This window comes from Neovison vison, chromosome 2 (genome assembly GCF_020171115.1).
Source record: "Neovison vison isolate M4711 chromosome 2, ASM_NN_V1, whole genome shotgun sequence".
In the NCBI taxonomy this organism is placed as follows: domain Eukaryota; kingdom Metazoa; phylum Chordata; class Mammalia; order Carnivora; family Mustelidae; genus Neogale; species Neogale vison.
Window position 1 is genome coordinate 166,170,544 of NC_058092.1, and position 14,850 is coordinate 166,185,393.

The 14,850-nt window shown below is 51.3% G+C and overlaps 1 protein-coding gene across 7 annotated transcripts in view; it reads left to right on the forward strand.

Annotated features, from left to right (window-relative positions):
* SGMS1 (sphingomyelin synthase 1) overlaps positions 1-14,850 on the forward strand; it is a 262,858-nt gene that overhangs the window by 52,414 nt on the left and 195,594 nt on the right. Inside the window, exon 1 of one of the 7 annotated variants that reach the window (XM_044239505.1) lies at positions 12,236-12,304. The exons of the other annotated variants lie outside the window; for them this stretch is intronic. The gene's annotated coding sequence lies outside the window, so the exon portion shown is untranslated. Of the gene's footprint in view, positions 1-12,235; positions 12,305-14,850 lie in introns of those variants that run through there. 7 annotated transcript variants of the gene reach the window in all.

The following is a 14,850-nucleotide window of genomic DNA, read 5'->3' on the forward strand; positions in this document are numbered from 1 at the left end:
ATTCTTACTGAAGCAAGGCAGATCTCCATCTGTCATCTGTCTCTTATGCTGTTAGTGGGGACCCTGTGCCGGGGACAGCCCCCATAAGGGAAGGTGGCTTTTTTCACTGTTGTTGGAGGTTCTTAGTTCCAGTGTCCCAAGGAGGTCTTGATCATTTTGCTTGTGGTATCTACTGGTGTCTTCTGCATGTGTGAGGCTTCAAGGCCCATCCTACTTCTGGATATTCCAGAGAATATCCAGATTAGTTTATGGAGCCACAGCTTTCTTCAGAACTCTGGATTATGACACCCAGAAGAACCACAAGGATGTATCCTGTTTCAGAATCTTTCCCTCTTCTTATGTCAACCTTTCCTTTGGCTCTTTTAAACTAATGGCTAATGGAGTGTGTTGCTAATCAGGAAAGAAAACACTGACTTTCCCAGGGTTGCTACCATTTTAGTAGCACCTCTTCAGGGGTCTGAGTCTGAAGCACTTTGTGAGTGGCGGTGACCCGGGGTTTACGACCAGGCATGTGGTGCCCAGGTCGACTGGCTGTGCCATTGGATGTGGCAGCACCTGGCACTTGGGTGGCCCATGGGGAGTAGGAGCGGCTGGGAGACGGGCAACGCACCGGGAGGACTCGTGTGCATTAGCCCAAGACCCTTCAGCTCTGCTGTTTGCAGGTGTCTTCCTCCATTCCTGTGTTCGGGCCTCTCAGAGTGAGCTCTTCCGTTGCTCTGACCATAACCAGACGTAAAGAGGAAGACAAGTGAATGCAGAGTCAGCAGCTTAATAACATAAAAGAATGGGCCTTTTTGGGGCCCGTGGCGCTAACTGATACAGATCACGCGTGCTGCAAGAGTGGTTGTAGGCATTTTCCTGAGCGACGCGAATTTCATGCTTGACATTAGGTATGGGTCTTGGAGCTGTTAGCTGTCGTAATTTATCAAGTCGGAGACCCAAAAACTGTGACTCAGGGAGGCAAGCATGAACATTTCCACCTGCCTTACCTTGCCGAGGTAATTTCAAATGTCCTAAGGTAGAAATTGGGTGAAGATGTAAGTTTGTCAGTCTAAGAATAAAGGAATATGAGATTTGGCTTGGCGTGAAAGTGGTTTTTTTTTTGGCCTCTAAATAGTGGTAACAATGTAATGTAATAACGTGATGTGGTTTTCATGCCCTGAATGTTTATTGTGTGTCAGGAACCGTAGGAAGTATCTTGTATACTTGACCTCGTCTGATTCACAAAGGAACTTTATAGCCCCATTTTACAGATGAGACAGCTGAGTCACAGTGAGGATAAACATTTGGACAAAGGCCCTGTAATGAACTAGTAAATGTTGGAGCTGGCATGTGAAGCCAGGTGGTTTACCCCAGGTCTAGAGTCCTAACCGCTGACTTACACTGTTTCCCTGTAAATGACTGTTGAAATCTCATTGGTCCAGGCTTATTGCAACCTAATAGTGGACAGGGTTGATTTGACTGCATTTGGGAATGTTTAACGTCCTCGGAGAGCATGGCGCCCTGACTGGTGTGCTGTGTCGGACTCCTATGTGACGGAGTCCCTGTGTTGGGGCTGCTGTAACAAATTACCAGAAACCTGGTAACCTAAATGGCACACATTTATTTTCTGTCTGTTCTGGAGGCCAGAAACCCTCAGGCAGTTGTCCTGGGTGGGCTGTGCTCCCTCTGGAGTTTCCGGGAGAGGAGCTTTCATTGCTTCCTCCTGTTTATGATGGCTGCCACCACTCCTGGGCTCGTGGCCACATTCCTCCCGGCTCTGCCTTCTGCTCACATGGCCTCTTCTTCTGTCTCGTGTCTGATCACTCTGGGCCTCCTTCTTGTTAGGATACCTTTGGTTGCATTTAGGGCCCTGCGTGATAATTTCCCCATCTCAAGATCTTTCACTTAATCACTCCTGCAAAGTCCCTTTCCTTTCCTTTTCCTCTCCGTTCCTTTTCCTTTCCTCTGTTCTTGTCTCTCCTCCCCTTTCCCTTTCCCTTCTGTTCTCTGCCATATAAGGCAGCATCCCAGAATGCAGGGATTAGGAACTGGGTACCTGTTTTGGGGGGGCATTATTCAGCCCACCACAGTGACATATAGAAAGAATTAGAGGGGCGCCTGGGTGGCTCAGTGGGTTAAAGCCTCTACCTTCGGCTCAGGTCATGATCCCGGGTTCCTGGGATCGAGACCCGCTTCGGGCTCTCTGCTCAGCGGGGAGCCTGCTTCCCCCTTTCTCTTCGCCTACGTGTGATCTCCCTCTCTCTCTGTCAAATAAATAAATAATATCTTAAAAAAAAAAGAAAGAATTAGAACTTTACCTTGTAGGACTATACTTAATCTCAACAGTTTCCTAATTGTTCCACGGGACACAGATGCTAAAAATGTGGAAAAACACCCTAGGCAAGCCAGAAAGATTTGAGGTGGAATGTGTAAAATATCCCTCTTAAGGAGATTCGCCGCACACAGTGCCAGCTTGGAAATTCCTCTGACAAGGAAAGCGGCTTAACTTCATTGAACCCGGGCTCCCTTGGACTTAGTTGATTACAGAACGCTTCCGAGCAGAGGGTGCCCCTCTTGGCATAGGCTGAGAGCTGCGAATGAGCTTTAGGAAGTACTGACTGTCCGCTGGTCTGAGAAGGCATGGACTGTGTCCTAACTGACTTTGTGTTATGTAATAACTTAAACATGCTTGGAATTGCCTGGGAAGAATAAAACTTGTATAAATACACAAAATTGAGCAATAATATATGATTTTTAATGATTTAGCTGGTGGTGTACCAGGGGAATTGTAGTGTCCAGCTGAGCTCTAGGTTTTGATAAGGGAAAACCTGTTCTTACATGGAATGATCTGGTGAGTCTTCAAGGAGGAGGGGCCCTTGCTCCTGCAGGCGGAGGGGAATCGGGGAGTACAGCCTCATGGGAGCAGCTACCATAATCCACAGAAGGAGGAGAGAAGCTTCAGGGGTCGTGTGGCTCCTGCCTGGAATGTCCATCCAAGGAGTTTGGACTTGACTTTCTAGGCCCAGGCATTGATATACTAGGTAGAGCCTTGGGGCCAAATCCAGTCCTCCGCCTATGTTTATGACGTTTAATTGAAACCGGCCCCTTGTTTGCATATTGTAAATTGGAGCACTGTAGTGGCAGAGTAAGGTAGGATAGGGTTGTGAAGCTTAAAAGAAATGCTCTCTGGGCCGATGCAGGGAGAGTCGACCATCCCTGATTTGGGTAAGTGGTAGCTGTTGAAGGGCGTTGATCTGGGAGGTGTTATCTTCAGGGGTGTGTGGAGGATGGATTGGAGAGCCCGAGGCCCAGGAAGGACCATGGCCCTGAAGACGGGAGAGAAGGGAGCAGAAAGACGTTTTGGACTGCAGCCTGGTTGTGGGGTAGGGAGATGAAGGAGCCAGAGACAATTTCTAAAAATAAACTCAATTTTAGAACGGTTTTAGATTCAGAGAAAAGTCGGGAAGATAGTACAGGGTGTTCTCAAGTTCCCCACACCCAGCTTCCACTACTGTTGCATCTCACGTCCGCGTGCTCGCTTGTTGTAACTAGCGATCTGGTGTGGATATGGGAGGAGTCAGTGAAGCCATCTTTCACTCACATATCCTTGGCGTTTGCCTTGTGTCCCCCTGGGTCACGGGATCCCCATCAGGACGGCACATCTGTCTCCTCAGCCTCCCAGGTGGCTGGGCTCTGGTTGCTTCTCAGACGTTTGTTTTGGGTGACCGTGGTACTTTGGAGAACCAGTCAGGTGTTACGTGTGTTTTGTAGACCATGTCCCCGCTGGGATTTGTCTGATGTGTCCCCCCAGTTAGGTCGGGGCCCTGGGTTCCACTGAGCAAGACCACAGAGGTGAAGTACCATCTTCACCCTTGTCTCCGGCACATAGCGTCAGTGTGACTTACCAGTGTTGGGGCCGAGACCCCTCGCCTCACTGAGTTCGTGTTTGTCACGGGGCCCCACTGTCCGGTGGCTTCGTTTTCCCCTTCCCATACGCTCCTTTCTGGAAGGAGGTGACTGTGTGGTGCAGCCGGAGGGACCGGGGAGTTCGGCCGCCGCTCTGGAGGGCCGCGTATCGCTTATCCGCTTACATCAGCAGCGTTCATGGCTGCTTAGCGGAGGCCCCATTGACCCGGCTTCGGCTCTCAGGAGCTCTCACACCTGGCTCCTGCATCCTCAGATAGGCTCCCATGGTGTGTGCGTGTGTGTGCACACGTGTGCGCACATTAGTGCTCATTCTGGCCTGTGAGAGACTTCGGGCTCATCTCGTGTAATTCCCGCTCCAGCCGTGGAATCTGCCACTTGTCCAAGGAGCTGGGGCCAGAGGGAATTTTGAAATTTCTGTTGGGCCAGACTGCCTCTGGCTCTGTCTTACAAACTCCTAGTGCTTGGATGAAGTGGGGGAACAGGGCAGGCCCCTGATGTGGGGGCTTGTATAGGGGCCGGGCAGAGGCAGAAGTTGAGGAAGGAGTCTGGGGGGAGGTGCAGAGGGAGCGGCGGGGCCCGGAGGCCTGCTAGGTTGGTGCACCTTTTAGGGCTGGTGGCGGGTGGTGTGTCTGTGGAAGGCAGGGGCTGGCTGCCGGAGGAGTCTGGCGCAGTGGAGGGCTGGGGAGAAGGTGGGGGCCAGCAGCGTTGCTGTTGAACCCGGGCCAGGCCTGACTCCGTGTCAGGGGGTATAGGAAAGCCAAGAGAAGCCAAGAGAAGGGGTGCTTCGGGATCATTAGTTGGGCAGCCACAAAGAGATGAGATCGAGGGAGCAGAGTTTGTGGCTTCTTCCCTGGGAAATTGCTCGAAGGGGGCACCTGCAGGAAGCGCGAGGCCAGGCGGGACCCTCCGGGGACCCTGTTCGCTCACCAACGACGGCTGCCTGCAACGGAGGAGCAACAAGTGGAATTAGTGCTTGAGCAGTTTGTTCACTTACGAACCGTAAACTTAATAAAAATAAAGAAAGTTTGTCTTGAAACATCTCTGCTGCCTTGTCGTTACTGATGTGTGGCGTCTCCTTGTCTTGGCAAAGAGTCAAAGCCAGATGTGAGGCTTGCCCACTGTGGAATGTCGCGACGGTCGGGTCGATACAATGGGAATTTGAATGTAGTTTTCCTAGCAGTCTCCAGTTAATCTCAGAATTATTTCTGTTTGAGCTTCCTGCTTGGACCTTGTTGCGTGGTGTTTTGTTTGAAAAGTTGCGGTGCTTCTGAGATCAGTGATGGCAGAGAGAGATGCTGGCTGAACCGCGCTTCTTGGAGGGAACGTGCTGGGGACACCGACTGCTAGTCTGGCATTGCCCACCGGCATTGTAAACTTGTCATTTCTTTCCCTTTTAATTAGGGGGTAAGTGCTATTCTACTGTAATGTACGTATTTTATAATAAGAAAAGCACGGTCAGCAAACTGTGGTATTTTCGACCTAAACTTTGAAAATCACTTTTTTTTTTTTTAAAGATTTTATTTATTTGACAGAGAGACACAGTGAGAGAGGGAACACAGGGGGAGTGGGAGAGGGAGAAGCAGGCTTCCCTCTGACCAGGGAGCCTGATGTGGGGCTCGATCCCAGGACCCCGGGATCACGACCCAAGCTGCAGGCAGCTGCCCAGCCAACTGAGCCACCCAGGCACCACATCCTGAGACTGTATTGGATGTGAGCGTGGATTCTGCGGTCGCGTCCAGCTGTGTTGTTAGTTCAGCCAGGCTCTGCTGCTGGGATTCGTGTGTTTGGTTCTCTAGAAGGAGCGTCTGGCTCTGCCGTGCCTTGTGTCCACCTTCATCTCCTGTGAGCGAATGTGCCTTCGCTCGGTCAACCAGAGCATCCGCATCTCGCTAAAGAGTAATTTCAGGGTATTTATTTATTTTTAAAAAGATTTTATTTATGAGAGACAGAGAGAGAGAGCGCGTAAAGCAGGGGGAGCAGCAGAGGCAGAGGCAGACGCAGGCTTCCTTCCTGCTGAGCAGGGAGCCTGACGTGGACCCTGACCCCAGGACCCTGAGATCACGACCTGAGCTGAAGGCAGCCCCTGAACCAACTGAGCCACCCAGGCAGCCTTTGGAGAGGACACCTGTAAAGACCCTGTGGGGACGGTCGCTGTCTGTGCGCCTGTAATGCTGTGCGTCCCGTGTCTGGCGGTGGCAGAGGGGCCCTGACTGCTGCGACCGAGCTTGTTAGCGACGCTGCTGAGTCAGCCCCAGAGCTAGTCCTGTCCTCTGTTCTTGATTTCTCATGATGCTGCACACGTGCACCGTTTTCTCCCTAGAGTGAGGAAAGCCATCAGGGCTGGGTGCATTTCGCTTCTCTCTTCCTCTCTTTCAGACAGAAACTATGAATAATTTAACCACAGTATTTACCAGGCACAAGTGGAGATGCAGGTAGTTTCAGTGGAACGAGCTCTAAAGGGAAGTCAATGGCCCGTGTCCTGTGTTTCTCTTTGGGGCAGATGAGAAGGTGTCCTGCTCCCCGGGGCTCGTGGCCTGCAGGGCCGAGCTTGTAGATGGAGGTGCTGTGCGCTGCAGGTGCTCCTGCCGTCAGCCAGGACGGACCGCCAACGGACCCTGCTCACACTCTCTGTTCTCCCCGCCTTCACATTTTCGAAACCCTTCAGGCTCCAGAACTGCAGGTTGCAGGAAGGATCTGTTTCATTTTTGCTACACTTGGCCTTTGCAGTTCGTCAGACCTGATGTATCGTCTGTCTCAGCTTTGTGTGAGCACTTTTGATTTAAATTTTCTGTTAAGGAAGAAAAACCAATGTGAGCAAAAAGTGAGCTCAGATGTGGTTGAAAATGTGTCTGAGAGATGGGAACTAGTGCAAATGACGTGGAGAAGGCTTGCAAGCGGGCTCTCCTTCCTGGGGCGAGTTCATGTTGTGGTTTGATCTAGAAGTGCCTCGAGGAGGGCTTGGGCTGCCTGGGGCTTTGACGCCCTCTGCCGCATGCCCTTCTGCTGGGCTGAGCTCGCCCTGCACCCTCCTGGGCTGCAGCGGCCTCACTTGTGAACCTGGGACAAGGAATGTTCTCTCAGAGTTGCTGTGAAGGTGGCAGGTCCATTCACAAAGGTGTCGGGCAGCCCCGGCCTTCGGGAACTGTCCCCTCCTGTCATTTCTGTTATTGTGTTCCTGCGTGTCCCATCGGCACTCCTGCGCATCACCTACGCCCCTGAAGGATTGTTTTTGTCCTCACTGTGGTCTCTCGGGCAGAACAGGTTCCAACTTGGTCCTGGAGGCTGTGCGGGAGGTTTGGGGGTGGCTCCCCTGGGGCAGTCTCTGAGGAAGTCCATTCTCTTCTGTTATTCCCACTTGAGTCGGTGTTGAGTTTGATGTTTTTCTTTCACATTTCCTTTTTAGGCTTTAAAAGGCATTTGGAATCAAATCAAGTGAAAAAATGTTTTAGTTTAAAGTTGTACTTGAGGGGCGCCTGGGTGGCTCTGTCATTGGGCGTCTGCCTTCAACTCAGGTCATGATCCCAGGGTCCTGGGATCGAGCCCCACATTGGGCTCCCTGCTGAGCAGGGAGCCTGCTTCTTCCTCTCCAAAATCTTAAAAAAAAAAATAAAGACGTATTTGGAAAGTTGACTCATGGGCATGGTCGTGGCGTCGTGGGGTCGGAGGAGCTGAGTGTGTGGCCTTAGCATGCTCATGTTCTTGGATCTTTGACTTTGGAGCTTTGGGAGTCCCTGGTTCGTGCCACCACCCGCCGAAGTGGTGGCTCCGTGCCTGGTGACTTTGTCCTCAGGTCCCAAGAGCTACCCTTCCTGCTCCATATGGGAAGGGCCGGTCCCCCACACCCGTTTCCGAGGCTCGCCCACGTGCAGGTCCCAATCCCTAAGGAGCTTCCTTTTTCCTGCTATCCCTGGGACTCTCTTCTGCTTCATTTGCAGGTTTTTTTTTTTAAGCCCCAAACCCTTTGTCCTAATGGTTAATAATCTTCTTCGACTAGACACATACCATGCATATTGGCTCGCCTTGGCCTTTCACAGTTGACTTTGGGCCACCACAGGCCTGCTGTGCAGACATGCACAAGTTCCCTGGGTCCGTCTCTGTCCTCAGCCCTTCCTGTGACTCCTGAGTGGTGGGAGGACCAGCCCCGGATTTGAGGGTAATTCGTAGACTGTGTTGCTAGCCTTTTTCCAGAGGAGCACCCCGTAACGGGAAAGCCGTCCTCTGCCTGGTGCAGAGTCTGCACTAGGCCTCCGGGTGGTTTGGGTGCTCGCTGTATGCCCCTGAGCGGCTGGGGTTGTGGCATATCTCACGTGGCATCCTCAGACCACTTGCTAAACCGGCTCGAGAGTGAGCTCGTTAGACCCTGCAGGGGCAGGGTCCGCGCTTGCAGACTGACTGCACAGCTTTACTCTGAGAAGCGGGCAAGTCACATGCTAAAAACAGTGAAAGCTGGGGGATGAGAGAATACTGCCCTTCCCTTGTGTTGGCACTTGCTGTTACATTCGCACTTGCTGGTTGTGTCGCACTTGCAGAACGTCTGCAGGAATGGTTGCTGAAAGAGAACCCAACTAGCCAGCAAAAATTGGGACTTTCCGAATAATGTATGTCATTGTGCTATCTTCAGCCTGTAAGCTGTAAATAATATATAGCTCTTTAGGTTTTATATAATACGTAATATGTATAGAACATAATTATATGTGTTCTATATTATGTATGTTAATGTGTATATAATAAATATATGCATATATAATATAGACATATAATATATCATATAAATAATAGATATATTATTCCTATTTTATATAAATATAAAATACATTGACCTTTGAACAACATGAAAATTAGGGGCACTGATCCCCAACATGGTTTAAAAGTCCACATATAACTTTTGACTTCCCACAACTTAAGTACTACCAGCCTATGGTTGGCCAGAAGCCTTAGCGATGACACGAGCCGTCAATGAACACAGTTTATATATTACATGTATGCCGTATTCATGCAGTAAAGTGAGCCAGAGAAAAGAAAGTGTTCAGAGAGTCCTAAGGGAGAGAAAGTACATTTGCCGCACTGTCCTGTGTTTGTGGGAAATAACCCGCATGTAAGTGGGCCCACCTAGTTCAAACCCATGAGCGGTGGTCAGCTGTATGTAGTCTTAATCTGTTTCATATATTCCCTTTATGCTTTCCTCACTCTCTTGGACTTTTAGTTTTTGTGGGCAAGTAGGCACGTCTCCTGCTCTCTGCCCAGATGGCGGTGCCAGAAATTCTAGTTTTTATCTCAGTCTGTGAGGCGTCTCACGCTCCATTCCAAAACAAGAGATCTAAGGGTAAGCGAGGGGCAGCCCTTCAGAACCTGGTTTGTAAACACATGTGTGCGTCAGGTCTCTTTGAGTTTTCAAAAGTAATTTTAGGGAGAATAATGAACTTGCTTCCGGCCATTTTGAGGCACATAGAACCGGGAAAAGGCTGTTGACACACACCTCTCTGGTGTGCCTTGCAAGTCTTGGAAGAGGGGCGGCTGTTGGGTGTGGCTGTCCCCAGCTCCAGCTTGCCTGCTGGAACTTGGAAGCTGTGCCCTGAGAGTCTCACGTGGGAGGTGGTGGCCGCAGGAGGGTTTTAAGGGTGACTTTGGGCCACAGTGTGAGACATGAAGCCTCTTCCACCTCTGGGTGAGTTTTTCCTGTTAAGCCCTGTTGGCAGAGAAGAAGCCGGAGCCGTCCTAGAGGTGGAGAATGGCCAGCCTTGGGGCCTTCTCCCTGGGAGATTGGTGTTTTATCAGAAAAGAGAATGACAGTTCTAGGAATAAAGTCCTTTTCCTACGCACACAAGTCCTGCAGGTCCATTGTAGTCATGGCTTTCTGAGGCCCTGCCTGGCCTCTTGGCTGCATTTGACACAAGATTTTTTCTTTCCAGACAGTCCAGAGTGGGTAGCTCATCTGGGGGCAGGGTCTTGACTCCAGTTTTGAGATCGGGGCCCCCATCCTGATGTTCTGTCCGTGAAGAGCCGCTTCCAGGATGACGGGTGACGCTGCGTGCTGTACTGGTGTTCACCATCCACACAGCCTGGGGCTGGGCAGGCTGGGGTTGAAGGCCATGATCCAGGCTGGGCCCTCCCTGCTGATGTGAAAATTGCAGAAGAAAGACGAAATTCTGCTGGTGTGCCATGTTTAACAAGGCTGGAAAAGGCTGAATCTTTAGGAAATGCTTTTAGTAGCGGGAGTTTTCTGGTTGCGTGAATTAAGTTGTTACGAGAGGTACAAAATTGCAGTAAGTGCTATAATTTAGAAAATCAGATTTACGGGATCACGTCTCTGTTGGAAGAAGCCTTTACAGGTGTAACAGTGTAGCTAGTGTAAAATGCAGCCAGACTGGAGAGCAGAAGGTAGTGAGTGAGTATTTTTGTGCTCATCCTCCTCTGTGCCTGCGCCCCTGGATTTTCAGATCTTAACGCCTCCTCAGAGGTTCTTTGCCCTGGTTGCTCTGCTGCCTTGTGGGGTGGCCGTGGGAACGTGCCCCAAGCAGTCAGCCAGAGCGGGTCTCAGTCTTGTCCCTGTCTGTCCTGCCCTGTGTGCTTTCCCAGATCCAGCCGCTGGTGATCATGCCTCCAGAAAGCATCCCAGGTGCCCCCACTTGTCCCCTTCCTGTTGCCGTCCTCCCGGTACAGTCAGGAGGCTCTAGAGCTTCCTCTCTGAAATACAGATCTAGTAATTCACTGCCCCCCTCCTGCCCACAACCCCAAATAGAACACAAACCTTCATTCCCCGGTTGTTCTTTCGGCCGCTGGAGTCCAGTCTCACCGCCTCAGAGCCCCACGTGGCCTGGCTGGAGCCCGCCATCCCCAGCACCGCCCGTCTCTGTCCCTCTTGGGGGGCCTTCCGTGGTAGCTGGGTGCTGGTTTCCCAGGGAGCCCTTCACTTCCACTTTCCTCCCTCCTCAAGATTTTGCTGACGGCCCTTCTTTCTCTAGGTCTCCCCTGAAGCACCCGTCTGTCAGGGAAAGCTTTAGCATCGAGGTTGCCTCCCCACGTTGTGCTGTTTCCATTGGTAGCACTTACCATGCTCGGGTGTGTCCTGAGTCCTAGCGTACTACCCTGCATGTGGCAGAGCCTTCGTCATATGTGGTGAGGGCAGAAATGGGAGCTGTGATCTTTAGGAGCATTTTAAGTGCTTCTGGGTACCCTGAGAGGTGGCACGTCCAGTAAACGTGGGCCCAGATGCCACCGCCTGTCTCACCTGAGCTCCCAGCAGGCCCTGTGGATGTACCACTGGTCCCCTCCCCTGGGCTGGCTTTCCTGGGGCTGCAGTCTGGGCGGCTGGGTCCCGTCTGTGCGTCTGAGCTGGCACGAGACCTGTCTGCCATATCTGTCTAGCAGAAGGCGGCAGAATATTCCGGATGCTTCCTGTATGGCTCTCCAGATGGTTGTGTTGACTCTTCACGTGGCCTCCCAGGCAGGTGTAGATAATGCAATGGTCAGGTGAGATCGTCTTTCTTGGTGATACAGTAGGAAGGTATTTTGAAATTACTAAACGTTTGTTCAAGTGTGAGGTGATACAGTTACATTCAGTGTGCTTTGATAGGACACGTGGGCAGCGAGCTACCTTTCAGTGGAAACTAGAGGGCAGACTGAACTTACTGTCTCTCCATGCAAGAGCATAGGGACTTGACTAATTTTCTTTCTGAATTAGGTTGATCTCTTATTTCTCTTTTATGTTTACTAGACGTTTAGTTTTCCTTTTGCTAGTGAAGAATACATTTCAGGGAGACAAGGTCAAATGTCAGGAAGGTGTTGTTTTTCATTTCTGGGTCTGTGGCTGTGGCAGCTCCTCTCGGAGGGCCCCGGTGGGTCACCTGTTTCTGCGACACTGGGCAGGTGTGAAATTGTGGCTTCCTGCTCCCACAGCTTCACTTTATCAGGGCCAGAAGTCTGCATTTTAACTGAGCTTTTTGCATTTTAAAGTTCTAGAAGTTTGAGGACCACAGCCCCAAGGGTCTCTCGGGAGTCTGTTTTCAACAGGATCTGTACAAGATGGCTCATTTGCTGACCTGTGCAGGCTCACCTGCACGTAGAGGTGACGAGGTGACGACAGGAAACAGCCCTGCCAGCACTCTGCAGTGAGAGGCGGGGAGGTTGGCAGTGGCTGAGGTTGAACTAGCCAGTGACCTTGTTCAGCTGGAGCAGAGAAGATCAACAAGGGGCATTGTTCCCTGGGCCTCTTGGGAACAATGGTGCTTTGACCACAGCTGCAGTGGGCGGAAGGGAGCCTGGCAGGGGGCTGGCCTCCTGGGTCCTACAGGGAAGGGCAGAGCCTCTGCTGTGGGCGGGCCAGCCTTGTCCTTCACCTTCACCAAGACTCACCAGACGCCGCCCTCCCTAGATGCCCGGGACATGGGGAGCAGCAGTAAGTGTTTTTCAGAGGTTGGCATTGCCAAGTATGTAGGATGTGGGGTCCTGGAATTTGCTTATGTGATCAGCTTAAAGCAGGGGAAACCCAACAAGTCGATGAGAAACCATTTCATGGCCAACTTGAACCCTGGACCGGACCCGCGAGAAGCTACCCGCTACCCTCCCCTCATTCATACCACAGCCTGCTCTGTGCCTCCTCCTTCCCAGTCTCCTGTAATCTTTACGGGGCTCACGGCTTGCCCTGCACAATTTGGTATCTGGGTTAGTTTGGTTTTCTGTCATCTCCCGAGTGTCTGTTCCGGCTCACCCAGGAGAAGAAAGGGTTCCCACTGGGGGATGGTGTCCACCCCCGCCTGCCATGGGCGTCTAGGAACCTGTGAGGACATGTGTGATTGTCCCGATGACAGTGGGGGTGTGTGTATGAGCATTTAATGTTGTGGGCGTGTGGGATGCTGAGTGCCCCTTGGTCTTGAGGACAGTCCCACGCACTGAAGACTTGTCCCCCATGAGAAGCTCTGTATCTTGTCCGGCGCATCCTTGAGACTAGGCCCGCCACGTGATCCATAATGAACCCGTGTGGCTCCATAGACACCGAATGAGGTTAATCACATGCCGGGGAAATAGACACGTGGCTGAAGCCTACTTCCTGGCGGGGGAGGGGGCAGCTGTGCTCGGTCGGTGACAGTCCTGTTCCTCTGGGCTTCTGCGATGCCGCTTCACCCTTCCGGAGGGCACAGTGTAGATGAGAGTTATGAGCTAGAGTAATCCTGAGTGACTGCTCCTGTCCCACTTCAGAGACGCTGGCTGCTTGTCCCGGGCGCGTGGTGCTGCGAGTCCATTAGGTGTCACACCGTGAGAGGAGTGGCAGCGGAGGACCTGGGATTTTAGCCCTGGCACCCGCCCAGTGACTGCTCTTGGTACTATGAGCCTTGGGATTTGGGGCCCACAAGCCTTCTGGAGTCACCGTGTGGCCCCTGTGACTCCTGTGGGGAGGAAAAGGAGGTTTGGACTAAGGATCAGATGGATCAAAGCATCAAACGGACTTACTGGTCCGTATCCGTCCCTGAGTTAGAGATGTCGGAGAAAGGACGGTGGCTCTTATCATTTAAGAACGGAAATGGATGAACAGACAGGATGGCTTCAGACCTTATTTTAAGAAAGGACTCAGAGGTTATGCTAATAAGCCAGATAGCTTCTTGAACTAAGGAAGTCCCCTAATACTCGAGGGTTTGAGTATCTTGGAAACTAGATAAGAGTTAGCTTCACAGTGAGGGTGGCAGAGACAGACCGGGGAAGTTCAGCCACAGATGGTTGAGAGCAGTGGGGGCTGACGTGACTCAGCCGTTTCCCATGAGGTCTCCTGTGGCCACAGTGACAGGATGTGTCCTTCCTGTGACTCGGGGAGCGGCTCCTCTGAGTACTTTCTAAGGAAATGAGCACCGCTGTGTCCAGAGGTTCAGCTCTGAGAACATTTAGTGAATGAACATTGTTTGAACAGTGGGAGCAGCCCAGATGGCCCCCCAAAGCGGGGCTGGATACATAGGTTCCAAAATTCATCTATAGGGTGGCAGGTGCTGTTACCTTGACAACGATGGGGTGGAAAGTATTGACAGAGGCACAGTGTAGGACAAGTAGCCTGTAGGGAACATATGGAAACATAGTAACACTGCAGTAAACAAACTGTAAACATGGAAGGAAAGTCCTGGAAAGGCTTATTCTGAACGTTCAGGTGGATTAGCTGTAGGTGGCCAAACTCCAGGGACCCGGAATTCTTCCTCGGGGTTTCCTACTTAGAATGTCTAATGTGGACACGTATCATAATTTTTGTAATTAAGACAGCTTCATACCCCAAATAAAAACATGATCTCAGGGACAAACTTTTATCCAAATATTCTAATATTTAATCATTTTTTAAAAAGGTTTTTATTTATTGTCAGAGAGAAAGAGAGAGCCTAGGAGCACAAGCAAGAGAGTGGCAGGCAGAGGGAAAGGGAGAAGCTGGTTCCCCGCTGAGCAGGGAGCCTGACAGGGGTTTGATCCCAGGACCCTGAGATCATGACCTGAGTCAAAGGCAGACGCTTAACCCACTGAGTAACCCAGGTGCCCCTGTACTTAACCATTTTTAAATCCAGATATTCCTGGTATTGGGATTCTAAGGAGCTATGAGCTACTCACATCTTGTTTGGAAGTAGTTGATCTCAGGCACCAGGAAGCAAGGGTTGTGATTATCGGGAATGAATGTGGGTGGGGGAGGCCTTGGGTGACGTCACATTAGTATTGTCAGTCTAATACATTAATACTACAAGACTAACTTCAGTTTCCTGGTTGGAAACTCTCCCAGGAAAGTCTCCACTGCAATGTTGTACACTCCGTCTCTCCCAGGCTGGGGAACACCCACGGAGCCTGGACTTGGCTCCCTTGCCTAAAAAGCAGCTAAATCAGAGGTGAGAGTCTCAGGGGACATCCCTGCCTCCCAGATGAGTCAGGTTTCCAGCTGTAGGCCTCGTCCATGGTGGTGGTGGTGGTGGTGGTGGTGGTGGG